The sequence below is a fragment of the Anas platyrhynchos genome, chromosome 5 (assembly GCF_047663525.1).
Source record: "Anas platyrhynchos isolate ZD024472 breed Pekin duck chromosome 5, IASCAAS_PekinDuck_T2T, whole genome shotgun sequence".
Classification (NCBI taxonomy): domain Eukaryota; kingdom Metazoa; phylum Chordata; class Aves; order Anseriformes; family Anatidae; genus Anas; species Anas platyrhynchos.
Window position 1 is genome coordinate 25,087,826 of NC_092591.1, and position 26,029 is coordinate 25,113,854.

Here is a 26,029-nt window from a genome sequence, read left to right on the forward strand (position 1 = left end):
AAATAAAATGTTAATATTGGAGAATGTAGAAAGTGCAAGCAGTACAAATACAGATCCAAGTATAAACAATGGTAACAAATAGAAATCCTGGAAAAACTGTGGACTGTAATTAAAATAAAAGCATTTTTGCCTAGTTTGCAGTCATAGTTTTGAACAGCAACATCTACCTTTAGCCAATTTTCAAAATTGCTCTGGCATATGTGCTGAGGTTTGCTGCTCTTAGTACTCAGAGAAGACTATGCTCCTTGAATTGAAAATTAATGATGTTCCAAAAACATTGCTTTGTGTTTTCTGACCACATATTTATGTGTAGGCTTGCCTGGTAATCTTTATCTTTGGCTCAGCTTTATGAAACAGCAGGATGGGTAGGACTAAACTACTTCCCTATTAAAATGGGAGCTAATAACCTTGTGGCTGACATCTCCCTTTAATATCTACAGCTCTTTAAAATGTTGAGTGTGATCACTCATTCTGTTTTAGCACCATCAATATCATTTGCGTGCTTCCTACCATTGTACTTGATGCAATGACAGGTTCTGATAATATAAAAAATACAATAAATAAATAAATAAATAAATTGTTAACTGTGGACTGGTTAGTGGCTTTAATCAGTTATGAGAGGATTACAACAGACTCATGAAACAGTTACACGGAAAGGGAAAGAAATTTTTCATAAAAAATTTTAAAAGCAATGGCGATGGAGTAGTGAAGTGCAGCATGCACAAAGAGAACAAAAAGTATTTCAGCTGACAGAAGGGGTGGGAAGGGAAGAGGGAGGGAAACGGCTTGATGAATTGAATTTATGGCTAAAGATGGGTGGTAGAATTGCACACTATGAGCTACATCTGGGGACAGATATAGCTCTGAACATCTTCCCCCAACCTTGAAGAGACCTGAAAATGTAAGAGGGAGTATGTGGATTGAGTACAGGAAAGAAGGGCATCTGCCACATTTTCACATGTGCATCTGCTAACTGGCTATTCATCCTAATCTAATTTTGCCAGATTACTCTCATCTTTATACCTCATGTCAGGTTTGGCTGTCCCTCTTCATGTCCCCCTTTAGACATCTGTTATGTCCCTTTTCTCTTTCATTCCCTTCTTTGAGACCTAAGTAGCAGAGAAAGGTGGAGAGGAGAGCTCCATGACAGGAGCACTTCCCCATCACCCAGGCTACCTATGAGAAGGAGAGGGAAAAGGAACTCCAAAAGATACATGAAGCAGCAACATACTGAATGAAAGAAAATAAAAGGTTTGTCATGAACCCCTTTTGACTCCTGCATGGCAACACAGATTCACTAGGCTCTGTAATATACAAAGAAGAACTTTAACGTGAAACTTTTATAAAACCTGTTTACTGCTTTAGACAGCAGGAAAATTTGGGAAGCCAAAGAGCCTTTTCTAATTCCCAGCTGAGAGTAAAATTAGGCAGCAGTCAGACTCCTGCCTGCTTTTTGAAAATGTGTACCTCTAAGTACAGTGTGCCATTAGCCAAACTCTTTACAGGCAGAAAATTTCAGGTTAAAATTTATGTATGCAAAAGCCCAGCTAGTGAAAGCCTTATTGTGGTCTATCTATTTTCCTATTTGTAGGTCCTCAAAAAAAGTCTCTAAACTATCACAGAATTAAAGGCTCATTTACTGCGAGCCTCTCACACCCTTATTCATGCTGAATGCTGATTTATTTCTCTGAAATTATGACCAGCTTTGTTCATTCCTTTCCCTGTTTTCTAAATTACAGTTGAGCTAGTTTTCAAAGTGGGGAGCATCGTTCTTTTAAAACTATTTCTCTTTTCTTTTGACATCTATTTTACACTACTAAATTATATTTGTTAAAATCCAAAACCTCATATGATCCTGTGAAACAGTTACATGGTTGTGTCCTTGGTTAAATAAATTCAAAGTCTAGGATGTTGCAAGATAATCATTTATTGATGGAAAACAAACATTCTAACTACACAGTGCCAACCTGCTGATTAACTTCAAGGACTCAGACATGACTCAGGAATAGTGAGGGGTATTTAACTGGCAGTGCATTTACTCCAGCACGGCCTTACATTCTCTGTTTATTCTGAGGAAGTCACAGAATGGGTAGAACAGTGTCTCTACTGCAAGTTTCAGTCCAGTTTTCCATGCCACTCTTACTTACACTTGGCCTTTAGACTGGCAGTGAGAGAATCTAACAGAACTGGAGAACTCAGCATGAGTCCATTCCTGAAAGCCTCCTCAAATCCAGTGAGACAGTGAAAGGGATTGAATTTGTTCCTTAGTAATCAGTAAGTTTTGTCCTCACTTTGCTGTGGTATCTAGATCTGGAAATTCAGTTAAATTTTGTGAGGGAATGTGTATCTAACCTGTACAGGGACAGGGAATGTTCAAAAAGTCCCATGATTAATGGTATGAGCATCACAACAATAAAAAGTAATTAAGACTGTGCTCATAACTAATTTTTAAATTTGGCAAATGAATCAAAAACCTGGAAGACTTCAGTCCAAACCACATCTTTCTTTCTTGAGGAAAACTATCCAAAACTATTTGGTTTCACTTACAATTTTGTATTAAGAATCATATCAGGTATGCATGGGAAAAAACAAGCAAATGAAATTATACATATAATTTTCAAAACTGTTGAAGGAAATGCTATATTCTGCAGCTATCCAATCATTTGAGGCTGAGCAAGCTTGACCAGAGAGAAGGAATTTTGAGCTGGTCACTGGCTGAGAAGATATGAGCTGTTTACTGCCTAAATGAATGCTCTAACCACTAATCAGCTAGTCAGAAGGAGATAGCACCCAGTCAGTTATAGCTGCTATGATTTTTCTGATTCATACAAAATAGTGAAGTTTTTTTTCCAAAACAGATCAGAAGCATGGTAGTGGCCTGGCAGATCAGTGACTCAGCAAGCAGATAACATACACAACCACTCTAGGGAAAGTTTAATTGTATTTACTGTAAAACAGCTCAAATAAGAAATGAGAAACCTATTTCCTCCTATATCAACACCAGAATATATGTGGCTTAGCTGTTTTACCCTGGAGAGGGCATGATTTAGATCTCTACATCCTGAATTCTATTATCTGCTGGACTAAAAGAAAGCATTTTTGCACATCTAGACCAGAAAATGCATTCCAACATATTTAGCAAATTCCATTTTGGATCACAGTTTTAGGGTAACAAAACATCAAATTACAAACTTTGCCTTGAGCTTAGTTTTTACTTGAAATAAAAAAGGCTCAGCTATGATGACAACTATGATAAAATTGCATGAGGGATAAAATACTATTAAAAAACAAAACAAAACCCTTTTAAAGTAACAGTGACTAACTTACTGAACTGGAAAGGTGTGGGAGTTTTTTATTAGCTGTAGATTTCTGAGGATTTTTTTTTTTTAATGTATATAACCTGTCATATTTAAAAAATGTTTAACTATTTTCATGCTACTGTCTAAAGGATATATCAAATTTAACAATAATAATTTTAAGATGCAGTTACTATTCAGGCATACCGTGTCCAGATTTTGAAAGGTTTTGATCTCCTATATGATTTGACATAGAAGTGGAAAATGCAATTTAATGAAAATTAATGAGTAATATTAAGTCTGAGGTCAATAAAGCTAATAGGTAGTATATTTTTAATGGCATAACTATGGAGAATATTGAGCAGCAAAGGGATTAAGTGTTATGCTATAAATAATCTTTATTTCACCATCTCAGCTCATAGATCATGGAAAAGCAATTCAGAGGGGTGCCGGGAAACCAAAGTACTTTTAGATTTTTTTCTTTGATAATGCCAATCATCTTCTGGATTGGGGAAATGTGGTAACCTAAAATGAAGTCAGATATTTATTTAACATAGGGCGAGAAAACTGTTAGGAGAAAAAAAAAAAAAAAGAGTGAAGGGGGTAAATGCAAAGGCTAATCTGCAATGCAGGTCAAAACCTGACTGAGAGATAAAAGCCCTTACAGACAGAGCACACCAGTTAAAATGGAGTTTCTTCTGATGTTCCTCAAGGGCAGATGGAGGCACTGAATCTCTTTAATGCTCCCTATAAAGACAGAATTGATGAAGCTTCCTGAATATTCAGTGTTGGATGTATACTCAACACAGGAGCCAGAGGGATTGTATTACAAGTATAGCCAATCTTGAAAACTAGATTAATAGCAACAAGGTTAACGTTAGTTGTAAGAAATACAAAAAAAAAAAAAAAAAAAAAAAAAAAAAAAGTATTAAAACACTGCTTACCAGGACTTCTGGTAGCAGAAGCAGATGCTTTTCTGCCTTTATGCTGTTCCCGAACTGGCACAGGCACAATCATAAAACAATTCACTTCAGCAGCAGCAATCTTGTCAGTCCAAGTAGCAGCCTGTAATCAGAACCCTGAGCTAGCATGGTGGACACCTAGAGTCAGACCCCCTTGCTGGTACGCAAGATTACTGCCCAAAAAATTTTGGGATCTTCTCTTGCAGCTGTTTTGTCCTCTGTGATATGTTTTCATGCTAATTGGAAGAAGGACCAGAACACAAGTCCTCTGGTCAGACAGACGCACCCTCACTAATTTACAAGGTCACAGCCACTCTTTCTACTGCTCTGTGAATACTGAATGACTGAACAGTTTAGGTACTATTTAATGACAGTTCAACAACTTAGTGGGAATTACCTGCCACATATTTTTCTTGGATTACAGCACTTTCAGTGATGACTGACAGGAGCTCAAGACTAGAATTCATAAAGAGAAAGTCATACCCAGACCTAAGGGGTATCTACACTCCAGTCTTTGCAGATCTCAGGTCTACTGAGTATCCAAACCATGATTCAAACTCTTGCAATTCGTTTTAGTCTTGCGATGCCCCTGAAGATAGTTCCATATCACATTCATTTACCACACAGAATCAAGGTCTCCATCCTGCTCTAGGATCCCATGTGCCAGATGCACTTGGCTGCTTTGATTTGCAACATGCTGCAGAGCACAAAGAAATGGTCCTAGCACATCACTTTATTCAAAGGACTCTTTTTAAGTGGACACTCCCATCTTCAGCCTCACCTGTCACAGGACTGACACATTCTTTCCTATTTGAGAAAGAAAGTCCCTGAGATCTCTGAGTTACACAGTATGGGCATCACAGCTTTTATCCTTGTCCTTGTTCTGTAAAGCATTTTGCACACACTCTAATTGCAGCCTAAGTAACAAAATAAGAAATAAATCATTATTAATGATATATACTGTCCAACATCAATTTTGAAAAATGCCCAGGTGGAAACATACAAACCTTCCCTAAGACTGTTTCTGCTTTCAAAGAGGCTTTTAAATTGCCAATTAGTCTGGAAGAGAAAAAATTAACAGTTGCTTTCCAGACAGTTACCCAGGAGTGGCTGTAGGCTTTGTGGCTGGATATGTTATTGTTCTGCATCCCAAATACCTAGTGTGGCTGGGAGGCAGGAAGAGAGAACAGCACAGTGTGAGTCAGAAAAAGGCTTGATACAGCATTAATTTTCTCACCTTGGATTTTGAGTAGTCTTTGGGTAGTTTGTCCAAGTGAAAATTCACTTCAGTTTTTCCTAGAGAAGAAGAGCCAGAGTAGGAAGCACTAGTTCAGGAGTTTTCTGGAGGGATGTCTCCCTCATCAATTGCTTAGACTTGATGCCCAAAGATTTTTCATTTTTGCATCTGTTGGTGATCATGGGTCATTTTGGCACACAGCTCCAGGAAAAAGGGTTACAGAGGGCTTATCTGACTTCTCTGGAACAGTCAAATAAATACTGACAAATACGTGTATGTTTTTGATCATAAAGATCACTCATGTTACCCAGCAAAATACTGAGTTCGTCAACCCTGTTCTTGCCTTTCCTACCATTAGAGAGCAATGAGCTACATCCTTTAATGCTTCCCAGTCCACACTAGCTGCTCTGTAAAAGCAACAATCACAAGAAAATACTGAAGACAAACCAAGCTGGACATTGAGAACTTTTCACTTAGAGTCTTATTTATTAATTTTAATAAGCTAGAGATTTATGCTGATCGCTTTTAACTTATTAATGAAAATAATTTTCTTTCATTCCACCGTCTTTAATAAAGACAGATTTATCTCTGTTAGTTCTCGGGTTGGTCTCAGTATAATCATGGAGGTGAAATAACTGCAAATGAAATCTCAGTTCACATCCTCTGTATCAGTTAAATGCCTGTGCTAGCAAGCTCTTTGAGCACTATCATAAAGATACCGTTTCTGTAATATATTTGTCGTATGCTATGAGTTCAGATGGGTTATTGATGAGGGCTGCTGTTAACAGCTTCCGTGCTTCTTTACTATCTTCAATAAATCAGTAATATTTGCCAGAATGTGACAAGTACAAGACTCAGTTGTGAAGATAGAGCTGTTCAAATTTGCGTTTGAATATAATGTATCCAAGAACACAGGATATTATATGAAAGGTATAACTTATTATAGTCAGGGAAAATAAACCTTTCTTACATTCAAATTAATTATGAGAAAGTCATTATGGTAATATGTGCAATGTGTTACACTGAGATAGGAAGTATACCGCAGAAAAATAAAGATTATCCCAGTAATTGAGGAACTGTTCTCATCCTCAGTTTTGATTCAATCTCCAGTCTCTGTAATAGATGTCCCATGTGACTGGGAACATGAACGCAGTGATATTTCCATTCACCTGCCATCAGGTCTCCTCAGATTTTGAACTCTTAAGTCATAGAAGATCTCTTACTATGCACCAATACAGCCTTTCACATTATATGTTACTTTGTGTTTGGTGCATTACTAATCATACTATATTTGTAAAAATAGAATATATGCACTAACCCAGAACTGTGATTAAAACATAATTTCAGAAAGCTCCTGCAGTTAGTTTCACAACAGCAGAAATACAAGAGATGGCAACATTTCCCTCCTTTATAATGAGAACACCACCAAAAGAAGAGTCTGGATTCAAACAGTGGCTTTGTCTTAGAAAACTAGTGAGCAGAGTCTGAATAATTTTGCAGGATTTTGTAGGAATTTTGCAAGATTAGATACATTTAAATACATACTAATATTGTGAAAATATTATATGTCAGGTGAGAAGAATTACACATATTCAGTGCCTCTCTGGATTTGATGCAACAGGTACCCATAATCTTCACATCCTTCAAAGCATAACAGGTATCATCTTGTTTTGGGGGTTTTTCTCTCTAAGATTCTGTCTCTTAAAGAATAACCCTTCACTACTGGAATGACGCATGTACAAAGTGGAAGTAGTTATGACACAGTCATCCATATCTGGTTTGCATTTCCTTCATCTTTCACTTTTTTTTTTTTTTTTTTCTTTTTCCTCTCTTTCTCTTCAGGATACCTATAATCTTTTCCAGTGTTGCTATTTCCCCCTGTTTTTCATGCCATTCAACTAGAAGGGTAATCAGGTTCTTTTAAACGATTCTTTTAAAAGCTCCTGTAAATGTAAGATTTGGAAGAATCCTCATTTGTTGAACAAATAAAGAGAAAGAAATCCACAGGTAAAGCTGTGAAACAGTACACAGTGAAACCTGAATGGGTCTATATGCTTTGAAATCTGCAGTTTACAGAAGGTAGAAAAGTGAAGACAAATGGTGTATTCCACAAAATACACAAAATGTGCTTTCAGGCTGTAAGGAAATACAAGAAAACACTGTGCTCTTTGGAGCAAGGCTGAACCCAATATCTCAACCCAAACAGTTTGTTCTTCTAGCAATAAATTCCTAGACACTTAATAATCTTTTACCTCTGCCTCCACCTTAAAGCAGAGTTCAGAAATCCTGAGAATTCTCCCCAAACCACACAGTCTCATCCACCTAAACAGATTTCAGGTAACTGCAGATGAAAGAAGAGTTTCTGTAAGTCAATGGAGTGACAGGATACCCTTGGTGCTTTATGGCTTCTCAGTATTCTAAATTAGTTTCTCAGCATTATAGATGAAACCTAATGGCCAATTTACAACAAATAAAAACACTAAAAAGAGTGTTATCCTGGATGTTACTCCAGAGAAGCCAACGAAGCTGGCACTGGAGTTGAACTGATGTGACAGGCTATGTACAATTTTGTATCGAGACCTGCAATTCACCTCGTGCCAATGGCATTTTTCTGATCAGATGAAGACACAGTATATACACCCTTCCTGATTTCATGTATGCTTTATCTCCCTCAAGAGTCCTATTATTGTCAATGTGTAAAAGTTATGGTATGGGACATTATTACTACCACTGAAATACTTAAAAAAAAAACAAAAAAAAAAAACAACTATCTATGCCTTTTAGTTAGTGAGCCAAACAAACCTAACTCCTGCCCTTGTAGATGTGGGTCTGAAATGTCAGCACTGAACTTTCATTTCTAGTCCCTCTAACATTAAACTGACTGTGCTCTCAGAGAAAAGTATACCCAAGAAAGAACAAAAGCAATGTGTTTATAAAAGAAAGAGCAATATATTCTCACTTCTTTCTGTAAAAAACATCTTTGAACTGAACATATATTGACTGACTCCAGATGATGCCATCATTTTGTATAGTACTTAAAGGGCAACAGAGGCAAGAAATATCTAGCACTCAGCAGCATTTTCCATGGGATAGATATCTTCAAATAATCATATTCCAGAAAAAGTAAAAGTGAAATTCTCAAATCCTGCTTTGCTCTCAGCATCCTGGGTTGCCAGCCTGCCTTGTTCTGAAGTGGTCCATGAATCTTTCTGGGGACTCAGTGCTGAGAGACAGCACCAGGGAACCTGGCAGTGTCTGCATCCTCCAGGAATATGTTAGCATCACCAAAACCATGCTCTGGAGAACTGTGGTTCCACCCAGTCATAATTTTCTGATGGCAAACCATTCAGCTGGAAAGAATTTAGCCAGCTCCAGAAGACATACAACGGTTTTGAGACAGCATCCCTTTAACCTTAGGTTTCTTTTCAAGCCCGTGACCAAACTGTCAGCAGCAGTCAAACTGTGCAGCTTCACCAGCTGTTTTCTGTGTGTAAGTGAGGGCAGAAATGCTGGTTCTTTAATTTGCTTATCCTGACTGCTTTGGGTGACAATATGAAAATCCAACCAGTCCGATGTGCGACATTAATCTATTCCTGTCACTTTGGCTGTCCTGCGACTGAAAAGCAATTTGTTTAGGTCCAACAGAAGGAATTAACATTGTTACAGAAAAACTGATGCGATTCACATGGAGAATGATCCTGGAAGAGACCAAATGCCCTGAGTTGCTACTGACCTCCAATGGGAGCCAGGAGATTTACAGGTTTGTCATTCCACAGTCTCTCTTCTGCTGTAACCATTAAAATGTACCCTCTTTAAACTCTGGCTGTGATACCATAGTAAAAATGAAGACAGGCTGGAGAATTGTTTAAATTGGAGTGTGGAGTTTTGCTGAAAATTAAAGGACTCTCTCCTTAAAAAGCCTGTCAAGTTATTATCCCCTTTCCCTCTGTTAACATATGTCCTGAGATTTCTCTTTCAGCCTAGCAATGTTTTAACAAGCTGATAACAACAAGAGGAGGAGAAAAATGTTAATAAAAAGAAGACAAAAAGACTTTCAAGATTGTCTTTTTGAGCACTGAAACAATCTCTCTTGTGAATCCACACGGTTTAGTATCAAAGGGGTTTTCATGTTTATTTGCTTTATTTTACACCTTAGCTAACAGAGAACATTGGATTAGATCTTGATTTTAGCTGTGCTGTATTGCTGTGCACAGAGTAGGTTGTGTAGTTCATCTGCACCTACATCTAATGAAGGATCTATGGCATGGCAGAGGTTTTAGATATCTAGTGATGAATATCTCTGATAAAAATAAATAAATAAATAAATAAGTCTTTGTCTTTTTCCATTCTGTGGAATCTGCTTTGGTTTAATTTCCAGGAGAATAAATTTTCTGCGCTTGTACATATTTGTTTGTGCCACTGAATAAGGCTTATCAAAATGCTGAAAACTCTACATCAGAAAAACTAATAAAATTTTGTTTTTAAACAAGTTAAGCTTAAGTGTCTATTGCACAAATATGAGCATGGACAGAGGAGGAATCCAATGAAATTGTGCTCTACTGAAAGGAGTAAGTTCTCCATTGCGTGGAGAGGCTTCAGTCTTCCCTGAGTAAGATAGACATGGTAGAAGCAGATCGCTTCTTCCTGATGGATACCAAACTCCATCATTTTATACTGGTTGGCAGAGAACCAAAAGGGCATGTCCCTCTGCTGGCAGTCATGGTATTCTAGGCTCAATTTCCCCAGAATTCTGATGCCTTTTCTGGACTATTGTCCTATAAGTCAGCAGAAAACAGATACCTCATCATATAGAGCAGTTTTTAGCTTTTGTCTTTAATGGAGTTATTAATTTTTCCTGAAAAGCAAAAATGTTTTTTCTGTGCAGGTCAAAGTCTTTGGTGGACGTGCCTAGCTTGCAACATCTAACCACTTAGTATTAATGAGAAGTTTATGGGAAAAACTATGGCTTGAGGAAAAAAAAAATAACATTTGCAACATTCTGCCTTTGAAAGTACAGAGTGAGTCACTGTATTCAAAGTACAGGAGGATAGACACTTTTTTGTCAGAATTTTTTAATATTTTTTTATTATTATTTATTATTTTTTTTAGAAATCTAATGACATTTTGCAGCTGTGTCTTTCACTATCTGTCTACAGCTCCCAGGCTAGGATCCTTTGGGGTACAGTTGTTTGTTCTATACATTATGAAACCAAGTGTGCACATAGGCATTCATGAAATTTTCTGGTGTGGCTCTATGATCTCCTGAGCATTTGAGTTAGTACATTGATTCATATGCATTCAAGATGCTGTAGTTCTGAGTTATCAATGGTATCTTTAATATAAAATTTATTTTTTCACTCTATAGCTCCTAAACAGGCTACAGATAGAGATTTTAACATTCTCCTCATACAGATCTTCCCACTAGGCTTCAATACTGCCAGTTAAGTCAAAATTTTTCTCATCAGTGAGAATTACCATTTCCCCTATCTCATTAGTCAGTCTTGTAGCATGGGTAAATATTTAGTGAAAAATGTCTCGCCTTCACATTCTTGCCATATCAAACCACTTGGTTTATGACACACTGAGTTTAAACGGTTACTGCCTTTATTGTCCTTACACCCCTGGTTCATGTAACTACTTATCTTCTTACTTAGTCAAGCTAGTCTCTAGCTGTCTAGCTGAGAAAATTATCTCCCTACCCATAAGATACAGTGTGTTCTGGGCAAATGGCACCAATTCCCAGTAAACTGTCACAAAGTTCAGTGCTCCATAATATCAAAACCTTCTGTTTCCCACCAGACAGCTGTACATCCACTCATCTCCAAGATGTTCTCTCTTATGTTGTTCATAAAACCAGAAAAATCATTTGAATTTTTCTTTACTTTTCTTCTGCAGCTCTCAAACCTTTACAATTTGTTCTGTTCCACATTTTTTTGTTCTAATGTGAACTGTCAGCAGATCATGATTTGCACTGATCAGTCATCCCATCCAACACTACTGTTACATTTTCATAACTTTGCACTTGGAAAACAGCACATTTTTTTGTCCCTTCTTCCTTTATTAATTTTCTTTAAATTTATTTTCATATAATCTATGGACTGCATCTGCTTGAGTTTAAAATATATTAAGGAGATCTCTGTTCCAGTTCATTTCGTATAGTAAAGATGTTCATTGGAGATGTCCCTCTAAATTTGTCTTCTGTTCCTCAGTAGATAACTCAATAAGGATCTGATACTGAGACAATACCATTAACTGGATAAAGTGTCTCTTTTTACAGATCACTAGTCCACTTGCTCAATTTGCAACCTCACCAGTTTCCTTGCCTCTAACCCTTTTCCTGTGGAGTCTGTGGTAATAAATTTCAAATCTAGTTGCCAGAAAAGACGTTTGATTCACATTTCCAGATCACATATCTTATCCTCCAGAAGTCGTCAACTTGCACTTCATGCTACATAAATCCCTCCAGCCATTCAACAGAATGGTATAGCACTGCAAAAACAAGTCACAGGGTTTCTATGTCAGTCATAATAACCACATTTCCCCAACACCCTTTCTCTCCCAGCAGAGGTTCTATGTAGTCAAAATATTAATGTTGCACTTTTGTAAGGAATCATGTGTGTGTGGTTCCAGACCCTCACTGAAGAAGAATGGGAGACTCGTAGTGGTATCAGATAGGACAATATTCAAGATAGTGCTTTAAAGCCCCCAAACTCTTGAATCCATGGACCTTGACAACCTTCATCATGTCTTGCAGACCAATATGCAACCAAACAACCCTAAATGAACAAAGTAATATGATAAGTACGCATAGAATAATTTAGGTTGCAAGAGGCCTCTGGATGCCACCCAGTTAACCTCTGTTCACAGCAGAGCCTTTACATCTATTGACTTTTTGTATAACTTCTGCAGGCCACTATCCATGTTTTGTGGCTGAGAGAGACTTTACAGAAACAACTTCAAAGAGCTACTGCTCTTCCTATCAGCACCTGTGAGACACTGGGTCCTGAAGAAATGATTAGATATGATCTCTCAACTAGAGTCTGGAAATCTCTGCTTTGTCTATAAAGGAGATTTTATTGGACACTTAAGAAAACAAAAATCGTTTTCACACAGCTATACACTGGCACATCAGCTACAATAAAATTAAACTGTAGAGAAGATGAGCATGAGCTAACAGAGCAAAAACGTTGGTGTAGGATTTCTGAATATTACAGCTCTGACATGACTTTACTGTCTGTCCTTGTTTATTTAAAGGGAGAAATGACCAAAATAATTAAAGTTAACAAAAGCTCCGTCATGAAGCTGGGATCAGCATGCATATAGATATTACATTCCACTAACTGCAATAAAGACCTTATCTATATTCCTCAATTTACCAGTTTAATTAAAAACTAAGGCCAAAACCTCCCGGAGTATATTGCCAGGTTTCATTAAATGGGTTTAAGAATCACATACTTAGAGAAACCTGTACAACTGAGCAGAGATAAGGCTAGAACTTAGTGCTACATTACTTATAACTCAGCAGAGAGTCAGAACCAATTCTAGGTGTAGCAAGAGCCTCCATATTAATTCTGCAAGACTCTTCTGCTTTTTTGAAAACAGTAACAGAATGTGCTGCACTGAGCTCCCATCTAGCATCATGAGTTTTACAGCAAGCCTTGCAACTTCCTTTTAGTTTTTTAAATTCCATGCTTCACCTCACCTCTGGACAAACACTTTTATTTTATTACCTAATTCATTCACCCATTACTTCTTCACACCGAAATCAATTGTGCTACTTCAGAGCTATTTGTTACAGCAGGTGCTTTAGTGTCAGACAACTGCAGGAAACAGTACAACCCTCAGTTTAGCTACAGAAACACCATTCAAGAGTGAACTTGTGTAAGTTCATGCACTAGCTGTTTTTTGCAGTTCACAGAATTTCTTGATAATAAATGCAGGGTCTGGGGACTGACTTGACTTCAGCTATCTGCATATGTGTCTATGCTAGAAATAAGCAAAACAAAACACAGCACATATAGAAACACCCTGTAAATTTCACAAATGGGATTGTCAGAGGACTGTCTGCCTCTCCCATCCTTCTTTTTTTTTTTTTTTTTAATTTCTAAAGTTTCTGAAGTTCTCTCAAATCAAAATGAAATGACTAATGAAAATGTTTTCAGGAATCAAAGATGGCCAACATCTTTATGAAAGACCCGAGACAAGTTTTTTTAAAAATTCTGAAGTTTTCTGGGAAGGAATTAAATGATGTTTTCCCAGAAAGGAAGGTGAGAGCCTACAGGCAGAGATAAAGTCTGTTGTTGAGGCAACATTAAAAAGTGTCCTGACAGAATGGTGAACTCAGCTGTAGCTCTCATCTGAGGCAGAAAGCACAAGATTAAGGACAACTGTTTCTTCAGTAACAAAAGCTACTGGGAACACTGCAATGCTGTCTTCTCCTGCCTTTCTGAAAGATTTCAAAAGCACACAAATAAAGTTGAAGTTCTTGAATATTTTCCTGGAAGTGACTTATGGTCTGGATCCAAATATCTAAAATAGCTTCTGAGGTCTGGAAAAGCCCAGCAGTACCTTCTGGAAGTGCAGGAAGGAACATACGACTTTCCCAGGGGCTGGTCCAATCTGTGGAGTAAACTCTCCCATGAACTGGGAACCCAGAACATCCCTGACATCCTCACCTTCTGCTCTAAAGTCAAGGCAGATTTTATTCTGGTTTTATGTACATGTAAAAATCTATCCCAACAAAAACCCTATCAGAACAAAGCACCTAACTGAGCACATTATGCTCCCTATGGAGAGGACCAGAGGACAAACATGACAGATGACGCTTAGGATGCTTAATGCACTTATGAATGGTACTCAAATAATGTGGTGATAAAGGTGGTGGGAGAGGCTATTCAGAGGAAAACAGATGGAATATAGGGCGCCAGGGTTGTACAACAAAGTTCTGACAATGTGAAGGATGTCTGCAGGGTAAGTTCAGTTTACTGAAAACTACATGCAAAGGATTCTGTTACCTCTACCACAGAATCTCACACTTGTTTAAAAGGTTGCAGTCATCTCAATCTTTGTATGGATATGTTTAACAACTTTTAACTGAGAGGTGACACAGTAGTTTAAAAGCTTGCAAAGAGGACGTTAACTCTCATAGAAGTCTTTTTTCCTCCATTCAGCTCCATGTATCTGTTGTGTTGTCCATCTGATAGATATATGTTATTAAAGGGTAGCTGGTAACCTACCATGTTTGATGAATGTAGAGCATGAGGTAAGGGCATGCTCAGCTGGTAAGTACTTTGCTACACAGTTTTACTCAGATAAATATATTTAAAGCATTTGGACACTGCTTGCATTTTAAAGCCGGGGAAGAAAAGGAAAAGGGAAAAGATAAATAACTTTATGCCAATCTGTATTTAATTTTATTTTTGGTTCTACAAAGAAAGATGGCCTCTCCCTCCTGCATAATTAGGAGATGGAGGCAAAGCTAGAACATGAGGGAGAAAAGGTCCAGAGGTTCAGTAGTATAATACTGGATAACATAAGCTGTGTTGTCATCTAGCTCAACATTTTTTTTCTCAGAAGAAAAGTACCTTCTCCAATTTCTAAGTATTCCTTTTTTTTTTTTTTTTCAATACATTACTAGACATTTCTACCTCCCCAGTGTGCCCAGGAAGTCAACATATATAGATTCCATCCATGCTAGGGACACCTTCCACTAGACCATGTTGCTGAAGGTCCAGTGTAGCCTGGTCTTGAACACTTTCAGCAATGGGGCATCCACAGCTTCTCTGGGCAACCTGTTCCAGTGCCTCACCACTCTCTGAGTAAAGAATATATTCCTAACATCTAATCTAATTCTACCTTTTTTTTTTTTTAGTTTAAAGCCATTACTCCTCGTACCACTGCTGCACCCCCTGACAAAGAGTCCCTCCTCAGCTTTCCTGTAGGCCCCCTTTAGGTACTGGAAGGCCACTGTAAGGTCTCCCTCCCACCTTCTCAACCACAACTCCTTCAGCCTGTCTTCATAGGAGAGGTGCTCCAGCCCTCTGCTCAGCCTTGTGGCCTTCCCTAGGCTCATTACAACAGGCCCATGCCCTTCTATAGAGTCCTTACAACCAAGCTCTCTACTATTTGACTGTTTATCGATACAGTTTTCAGATCAGAAGGCAGCATCGGTTTCTCATGAAATCACTCCAATGTGCACCCTTGCAACACAAAATTCTCATCCAAATTCCCCATCTAGCAGCCTCTCATTTGATTCACATTACCAAGGTCAGCTGTGCACCTTGGCACTTGTGTCCATAGCTGCAGTGCAGCCCGAGTCCACACTGCACATGCATTTTAGGAGGCACTTGACCACCTGCTCTGTCTGGGTGCGGGTCTGCTAAGGGGGAATGGAAGAAGCAGGTGAAATTTAGAATTTTATGTGCCTAAATGTTTCACATTGGAATGTCCTGTTTTAAGCCACGAGGAAATGGCAAAAGAAATGCCTTCCTTGCGGACTTGATTCCAAGCTCACTGAAGTCAATGGCAAGACCTCATTGACATCCGAGGCTTCAGATTAGGCCATTGGTATTATCTGGTCCATTAGCCTGTGTCCTCAGTGAGGATTTATGTAGTATTGCTATGATTTTCAGTACATATTGCTTTGAACCTCTTACCCTGCTGTTATAAAACAAATGTTCCTTTTGTAGAAGAGTACATTTGGAAAAGAAACTTGAAAGCAATTTCAGTTCCTCCTGTCCTTTTATTTTCTGACTGATCCAGCTTTATTGCAAAAATAAAAATAATAATAATAATAAAAAAAAAAAAAATCCCGATCCTTTTGCTAATACATAATTTCTAACAAAGACCCTGACACATAACTCTATATTAGAAACTAGGTATTTTAGAGGAATAGCCTATTAGGAAATACTAAAAGAAAAACAGTTAGACTGCCCACATCAAAAATAGCTTGGCTATTAGTTCCTCTGACCTCATTATTTTTTATTTTGCTCTGAATTCAGCACTGCAAGTTAACATTATAACAACACTCAGGAGAACAATATAATTAATATATTCATGTGTGATTATATTTCATATGAAACTTTATGGGCAATGAGTAAGAATGCTGTCTTATGCCAATATGGACACACAGACTAAGTCATACAGTCCTCTGTTAAATGACAGCCTGAAAAGGCTCAGATTGTTCAAGAAAAATTTGCTCCAATAGAAATGCTTTGTAAAATTATAACCACTTTTTAAACTCAGACTGTTTTCCTGAAGCAAATACATTAACTTTGTCATGTAAAATAAACTACACCAAAGCACCATCACAATTTCAAAATATTTGCAAATATTTCAAGAATGTGAAGACCCATTGACTGAGAAGAAGAACATGGACAGAAGGAGGAACAGTAAAAGAAGAGTGTGGATAAGAAGAATGAAATTAGTAATGAAAGATTTCCAAGGAAGAAAAATCTAGACTAACAGAACAAACAAATAAACAACAAAGATGTCTAGACACTGTGAAACACCGTACATAAAGCTTAAAACATCTTGTGAGAGAAAAATCGATGTTTCTTCCAATTTAATAAAAGTTGAGGAAAAGCATTTATGTGGTCAAAACAATCCATATGGACATTTTCAGTTTGAAGTTTCTCTTCCTCATTTAAGATAATTTCTGTTTTGGAATTGTATTTCTCCTATGTAAAAAAATAAAAAATAAAGGGGGGGAGTGGAGGGGTACATGGGTTTTGTGAAATCAAAAGTATAGGAAGGTTTTCAAACCCCATGGTCACTTCCCTTTGGTATTAATTACCTGTTTGTGGCAAATTGGGATTCACAATTCCTTTCTCTGGGGAAGACCTCGCTACTTCACATTTTTCTGAAAAAAAAAAAAAAAAAGTTTTTCTCCTGCCTTACTTCTGGGCAAGGCAATCCAATGAAGGACTGCTTGAACTGTTTAGGCTTCACCCCCATGTGGGGAGTTATTTGTAATCAACATTGCTCAGAAGAGCTGCATCTTTTACTCCCATAACTGCTGAACCTGTGTATTTAGGACACCTGTTACTCACTTCTGGAACAAGAGCTTCTGTAATGACATTCATAGCCTCTTAACCCTCCTTTTCCTCCAAAGACTTCCCTGAACATTAGAGTTACACCTGCTCTGGTCATATGCTGTGTTCCTCCCTGAAGCAAAGAGGAAGTGAGAGAAACTTGCTTATGAATGTGAGCCTAGCCTAAGATCTTGAAGAATTCCAGTTTCACTATGGACATGGGAAGAGCACAGTGGATTTGGTTACTGTACGGTAGTGTCATCTTCCAGTAGCACTAAAGGCGTCTTAAAATACCATACAGTCACACCATGAGATGTGACTTTCAATACCCAGCAGAAGAGGACATTCCAGGAAAGGGACAATGTTTCGAAAAGAAGCTCTGAAGGGGAGGGAAAAAATTATTTGAAGTCAGACAAAGGCAGAGATGTGAGCAATCACAGATGACTCACTGCCACTACTTAGAGGCAATGAACTTGTTTCAAATGGATGTATCACATTTATCTAGAATATTGTAAAATGTTATCTTAAAAATCAATTAAAATGGAGAATAAAACTACTTAAAGGATAGATTAAACTTTTTTTTTTTTTTTTTTTTTTTTTAACTATGTGGTGGTTTTACTGCCAGACCCAGTACATACTAGCTGACATACCATAAAGACACATGAGGTTTTGTTAAGTCCCTGTTGTCTCAAGAAACATGTCAAAAAATATATTGTGAAAACATATGCAACACTTTGTATTCATCTTTGTTGACCTGAGAATCACAAAACAGAAAAGAAATGCTGTATACTTAGGATTCCACTCTTAGAGCACAATGCTAAGTTATATACAGTATGTACTGTAAAACAGTTTTTCTATTATGAATTAGTTGTACTTAAGAAAATGATAGTCATGAAAGACAAAATTAGTATGTAAGTGGTAATAAAAAAATGTATTTTCAGATATTTGAGTCACACATTTTTGTACCCTGGTTTGGAATGACACAAGAGAGTAAACCAACATGCTTGGGTAAAAAGGAGAAGGATATGTAGCTAGGATTTATAAAGTAAAACCCAGGCCTCCTAAAACAGAACTCAACACTGCAGTGCTCGCTTATAGCTATTTCTAAACAGAGCAGCATGAATCATATTGGGCTGAATTAGATACAGAAGAGTTTCTTTGTTATTTCACACACTCTATGCAATTGGAGCCAGCCTCTTACCTTCAGAAAACTTTCAAGCCTTTACTGATGAACAAAAGGAGGGGGAGAGACAGCTGAGTAGGTGGACGAAAAGACAAGGAAAATCAGGGCTTAGACTCTGATGGTTGTAATCAACTCAAAGGGCTCAGTGGGAGATGCGCAGTGACACTCATGACACCTGAAATCTTCTATAAACAAAGACCTCTCTTGTGGCAGCTTACAGGGTTGTTCTTGCCCTGACCAGGACAAGATTCAACATTCAACATCAACAATTAAAGTCACACTGTCCCCTTGTCTTGAATGTACATTCCAGTCTGGAAAATCAAAGCTGATATTTCCTTGCATAGTTAAACACAATTTTTTTTTCATCATAAGTCTGTTAAACACAGGTTTTTGTATCATAGGTCTAAAGTAACATGCGTTAGTAGTAACTAAAATTATGTCATGCACAGGTAGTGAAAGCAAGTTTGTCAGACCCTATTTTGTTTTTATGGACCATTTCAACTAAATGGGGATACTCTGACCTAATGTAATTTCAAAACAGGGGACCTGGAGGATAAATATTTTGTTGAGAAATAAGACAACTTAGTGATTTAAGAAACAAACAAACAAAAAAAAAGCTTCCAGGTTTTCAGATTTTTTATGAAGTGATATTTGTTATGAAGTTGGCATCCTATGGATGCCAACCAGCCAAGAATAAAATGCAGGCTAACTTCCAGCACCATGGGGTTTTAAATAGAAGTGCAGATTTCCTAGGTTTGTGGCCACATTTTCCATCTCCTGGATATTTTTCTGCTTTACAGATCTGCTTCAGCAAGAAAGGTACCTTTGTCTGCCTAGAAAGAAACATTCTCACTAGAAAAAACATGCCACCTGTATCTGTAATCAAATGTCTTCTCTGTAGATTTCTAACATGAAGTGAACAGGTCACTGCTTTTGGCATGGTAAACCATGAAAGCAGTTGTTTTAACAGCATACTGAGCCACAGAAAATTACAGGAGAAATGTTGGCTTGCATTCAGCAAATGGACAGCAAGTGTTACATTGTACTACAGGGCAGGTTCTCAAACAGTACTAAAAAGTGTCATGTCCAGTGGTTTTAAAGGAAATTAGAAGTGCATTTTTGTGTGGATCATGGGTCCAGCAAGATCCAAGTTTAACTGCAAAGATGCAAAGCAAGATAGAGAGCATGATATTGATCTCCTGCTAGAGAGCTTTTTCCTTAAGATTAATTTTTGGATTCTAAACCTCCTAAGTTTACATTCAAATAAAGTTTAAAAATAAATAAAAATAAATAAATTTAAATAATAAACTTGATTTTGCAGCATAAATTGAAAAGCCATGGTAGTATATGGAGAATGCACCCTTTCAAAATATAATGGTAAAGGAGGATCAGTTAACAGGGTGCCATTGATGGAAAGGCTGAAGTACTGCAGGTAAATATATGCCCTCATAAACCTTCAAAACAATTTGCTATAATCAGAAAGCCTCTCCAAGCGAAATCTTCACATAACTTTTGTCCACCACGGGCTTACCTACCTTGCTCCACCGTTTTATTTGGAACACTATTGGCTTTATGTATCATAGTAGTTGCAGATAATTAATTACGAATAATGTAATGCAGTAAACCATGCTGCTGCATACAGTTGGAAGACTTTTCCAGCTGGAAAGCCATTGACTTTAAGAAAACTGCCCTCTGGAAAGCCACTGACATTAAAAAAACTGCCCTCCTGCTTAATCACTGGGGGCCTCCCTTAGTCTTCCTTTCTAGGGATTCATTTTTTTTATGCCACTTCTGATCCTTTGTATAATAAAATTAATTTTGTACTTGAGTCAAACATAGCTCCTGCAGTAATTTGAATTGTTCATAACCTAGTACCCTTCTTCCTGAGTGCTGAACAGAAACTGTCTCTGTGGAGAATACAGAGTATTAGAAATATCTGAAATGATGTTATAACAAATTCTCATTCAGGACAGGAGTGCCCTCACCTGACCTCTGGTCTGCAGGTCCACAGTCCAGACTGCATTCAGGCGAGACAGGCATTCTCAGGCAGAGTGAGCCATTACAATAGCACAGACATTCATCTTGGTCTAGGAGGAGGCACTTCGTGGAAATATTTTCCATGAATAGAAAAGATCTTTGACAAACAGCTGAGACTTAAAGTATAATTTTGATATGGTCAAGACTGAACCTTACCACATGTGAGAATCATGATGAAATCACAGCAAAAACTGCATTTAGAGATTGTCTTATTCTATCAAAACACCATTGAATGGACCTATAAAGTCTGTTCTTGAAAACATCACTTAGTTTTGGACAGATTAAAACAGAAAATCAGATATCTCAGAATCTGAGTTCCACTTTCAGATCTCCTGTTTGCAGCGCTATCCTCAGCAAGTCCCTTAACTTCAATTCCCTGTTGCTAAACTTTTATCTGTTTACTAGACATCATTCATGGTTTTTGAAAGCTGTTCTGAGCTCTACAGGTCAAGGAAGGTAGAACAAGAGAAAGGAAAATAATAACAATAATTGCTAGTGACTGAAAAGAAATTGCAGTTATTTCCTTGATAGCCTCAGCTGACGTTCACTAACAAAACTGCATTTAAAAAGCAGACAACTAAGTTCTGCTCTTTGATATTCATATGTAAAGCCAAATAAAATATATCTTTATATTATTTTCTCCTCATCTAGAGTTACAGCTGCATATCTGTGGTTTCCAGGCCATCACGACACAGCCTGGAGCACCTCTAATGAGATTTACAAGTGCAGACTGTCTGCTTTGTTGGATTGTTTTTAAATACAATTTTTTCCAATTATCTTCTAAAATGACAGTTTCTCATGTAAATGAAACACTATGCTGGAAATCCAAAGACTGTTTTGTGGGGGTGGGAAGCAAATCAGTCCCTCAACTACTTGCATCACTTATTTTGCAGCGTTGAGAAATAAACAGTTTAACAAAAGCTCAGAGAGATCAAAGTACTTCTTAACACAGCACATGCATTTAGACCATAAATGACAACTGGCAAATACAGAAACCAGCACTATATTAACACACACAGCAGGGAGGCTTGATAGGCACTGTGCATGTGCATGCATGTATAAGTCTGTATTATCTCCTCCTTTCCGTGTGACTTTCAAAAACTGTAGGCAAGATCACAAAAAGGTATGCTAAATGTGCTTGTCATGAAAATGATAATAAAAATAATTTTCTTTTAATCTTGATAGAAATAATCCTTTTGTTCATCCAATGCCAAAAAAAAAGAAAAAAAAAAAAGAAAAGAAAAATAAAAGGTCACTCTGTCCTTTGAATCACTAAATTACAGGAAACACTAAAAGCTAATGTATTTGCAGTTTGCAATTTTCATTTTTAAAAAAGTTTGCTTTGCCACTGCTTTATACAGAATCCACTTTTATAAAGAAGCTATTGCCTTTCTAGAGAGAATTTAGGTTTAAAAGCCCAAAGACCAAATTTTGAGGGCATCTTTTTCGCTTCAATGAGAACCAAAGGAGTAAATGTCTTTGCAAATCTTAACTGTGCAACTAGCAATGTAGTTTTACTGGAGTTTTACTGGAGTCTCTACAACCACAGTGGTTTACACTTACAGTAATTGGGAATCCCATCTCTTTCCTGAAACTTGAAGTCAATAAATGCAGATTAATTTTATGAGCTTTTCTTCCCTTTTAGTTTAAACATTTTACCTTCTTGCCAGCTTGTAGGGTACTGAATCACATCAGACAAATCTGTTAAACCCGTTTTGCTGGTGCTCTATATTGTCAGTGTTTGAGACTGATCAAGACTATCATTACAGTGTATAACTTCTGAAATGGAGATGAGACAGGTATGCTTGAGGAATATACACCTTCCATTGTACATATACTTTCCCTTGCAATGTGTAACTTTACACTGTTTCGTTACTGAAATAAGAACTTATATCCAGAATAATGTCAATATTGCTCACTAGAGCCAGGGGATGACAGCTAATAGTGCCGATACTTCTCGTTTTTTATTTCTGGCAACATTAAAAATTCAGCATGGAGAAAGTGTTGATGCCTTCTATACTTTTCTCATACGTTCTAATATAATAGACTCAATGTTTGTTGTTAGCGTAGAAAAAAAACCTGCCTATTTTTTCAGCTATAATATGATCTCAGGACTTGTGAGAGCATAATGAATCATTTAAGTCAAATTTAAAAAAAGGCACAGAACATTACCTATTTCCTTCTAACCCAACATCAACTGGATATGTAAAATATTTTGGTATCCAGCATACAAATGCAGAAAAATTAAAATAGAGCTGGCTAAACAAGATGCTAGAAGCCAGTCAGCTTTCAATCAACCATATGCATAAAACCTTTGAAATACATCTCATGACCGGGTCCAAAAGCTCTGCTTGCTGTCTTATGGAGGAACAGGAAAATTCCTTTGCTGAGTTAAGGGGAAGTGGTAAGTATAGAAGCATTTAAGACCAGTGTTTACAAGATGAAAGTCCTGTTGCAATGTTCCACATATTAAATCACCTTCTACCTGCGATACCTGGGAAGATCAGAATTTCCTTAGACATCTTCATGATGTTGAAAGATACTGCTCTGTCCCCTCAGTATTCTTTTGCCCTTCATATCTTTTACATCTTCTTTTCTCACCCTCTTCTAACTTCTGTCTGCAGTTACTGAAATCCCAAATTCTTAGTATCTTTCTGTGTACAGCTAGTTAAAGCTTTCATCTCTGTCCAGAAAAATGCACATTTCTTAACATCCCTACAGCAAAGGAAAGGCATAAATACTCAAAACACACTGCAACCAATGAAGAGAAAGAAGTGAGAAGGAAAACAGGACCCTTGGACAGAGGCCAAAACTATGGATAGGGTAGAATAAGAAGAGTCTCTAACAAAACTGAAACCTGAAATTTATGAAATTAATAAATTTTGAGTTTTCCATACCATTAACCTGTGGTTATCAAGGTGGTTGAATGTTTCTCTTTGATTCTTTAATTTCTGTTCAATTTAGACAATATAGACAATTTAATTGTCTACACAGAACTAACATCTGTGTGCTATAGGACTTAATTCATGAAAAATAAATTCCAATGTAAATTAAGGGATTCCCACTTGTTATATATCTGTATTATTTATAAATTTGCTGAATGCAGTCAACACTTCTTTTGTAGCTTATCTCCTGAATCTTTCCCGATATGTTGGTCAATAAAAAATGCATATGCTTATATTTCAAATAAACTTTTTCAAATACTATTTCAAATAATATTCAAGTAATATTATTAACACTCCATTCAATGGGAAAGAAAGGTGTCCCTGATATCTTAAAAAATTGAAAATATCTTCCTAAAAGTGTCTCCATAGAATTATATAATTCATATTAGATAAATCTGAAATCTTGCTATGCTGCTAGATTTGCAGGTATTTGATTGCCTGGCATTACTTTCAAACACATTTTCATGTGTAGCAGGTATCATATGACCATGTCATAAGTGTAATCCAACTGTCTGAAAAATAACTTACTACAACTCCTAACTACTACACCAGGAAGCATTTAAAACTTATCCAGTCTATTGAGCACACTTATTGAACACACTTTTTTTTTTTTTTTTTTTTTTTTGTGACGTGTCAGCTGCTTTTATTTTCTCATTGCATTGTTACAACGCATTTAGATTGTCATTCAGTTTGTCTCCACTCCAGAACAGCAACAGAAAGTCAATGGATATATATTTGTCACTGCTACATTTCCTCTCATCAGAGGCAAGATTGACTCCATTTGTTTTTTAATACGACCCGGGGAGATAAGTGGTGGTTGAGATAGAAAGAGGAAGTGTTTTTGTTCTTTTTACATAAAGGAAATGTGTGGTTCCAGATACACAATTGCACCAGATATGAAAAATCATGTTGTTCAAAGGAGTTTGTCCCTAGTAAACAAGCTCTATTTTTAGGCTTTGTGAGTTGCTTTTACAAATATTTAAATTCAAAATTTAAAGATTATTTGATGTGACCATAATGCTATTATTATAAAGGTTTTAGGAATACCTCTGCAATGGAAACAAGGAATGGAAGTCAAATATTTGGGTTTGGCACCAATACTGGAGGTTTAAAACTTGATCCCAGCTGGAGATTCACAGAGAAAACAAAAATTAACATATACCAGCTTCTAGATTATTTTCAATGTCTAATCTAGTTAACTTATATTTTAATAATTTGCTAATAATTTTAATTTTTAAGAAATATAATATTTAAACAATTTTGATATAGGATTTTAATCCCCATAACACTTTGCCTTCAACGATTAAGCACAGAAACCTCTACTCTAAAAAAGGCAAGCAAGGTGAAAATAATTCATATTGAAGATGCAATGTAGAAAGGAAAGACAGAATAACTAACCCAGTAGAAATTACTGGGTTTATTACATATTAATTTGAAATCTCAACAGCAGGTGCTTCATAAACATGCAGCATATTTGAAATGTGTATTGTTTAGCATTGAGGCAACCATGGAACCTGAGCCTTCCATGACTTAATTTATTAGTGCTTAGAAATGTCTGCACTAATTCATTTGATTCATTTGATGTACGGTCATGATTTTTCCTCCAAACAACCATTTAAAAAAGACTTTTAAAAATATATTTCAGATTTGATAAAAAGAATCTATTCCTCATGTCATAAGGTTATTTTTCTTGCTGTAACTGACTGGAAGTTTCATTCAAATTTCATTAGTTTTTCTTTAAGACAGATCCTGTTTTTGTTGTTTCTACATAGACTCAACCTTTTGTAAAAGGAAAATATTCCTTGCAGAAAAGAAACAATATACAAAACATAACTGTTTACCTTGTTCACTCTTTTATACAGTGGTCTGATGTGCAAATTTTAGGGCATGATCCTCCTTCCTGTGGACTTCCAGAAGAGAAGATTTGGGTGTAGTTTTTACTTTTCTAATGATTGCTACTGGGAGCTCTCTAGGAAGTGAATCCTAAAGCTTTCCAATCAAGGAGATTAACCTGGTGTGCTTAAAGGTAATAGGTTAGACAAGTGCCATCAGCTTGTCATTTCACTTAAATCCTTCTTTCCTGTGTTTTAGCTGGGTGTCACCACCTCAAGAAAGAGAAATAAGAACACATGCATTTTTTCATGGCTTGGTTCCTACTAGCACTAGAGGGATTTGCCCAGAAGTACTACTCACTGATATCCAGATGGCAATCTCAATTTTCAGACAGGCTGTAAATCCTAAAAAATCACCCCCCTGGGGTAGTGAGTTAGCACATAGCTGATTGCATGGCTGCAGAAGTTCCTAGGCAGTAGCACAAATATGCCATGCCCCACAGAG

At 37.0% G+C, this 26,029-nt stretch overlaps 1 long non-coding RNA gene across 2 annotated transcripts; it reads right to left on the bottom strand.

Moving 5' to 3' along the window:
* Nucleotides 1-10,641: 10,641 nt before the first annotated feature.
* LOC110353053 (uncharacterized) lies at nt 10,642-25,703 on the bottom strand. Of its 2 annotated transcripts, none has more exons than XR_002403036.4 (3): nt 25,534-25,703; nt 17,290-17,355; nt 10,642-11,984 (listed from the first exon to the last, which is right to left on the bottom strand). It is a non-coding gene; the product is annotated as an uncharacterized lncRNA (long non-coding RNA). The 2 variants fall into 2 exon arrangements; XR_002403037.4 differs by lacking the exon at nt 10,642-11,984 and adding an exon at nt 16,311-17,173.
* Nucleotides 25,704-26,029: the final 326 nt, after the last annotated feature.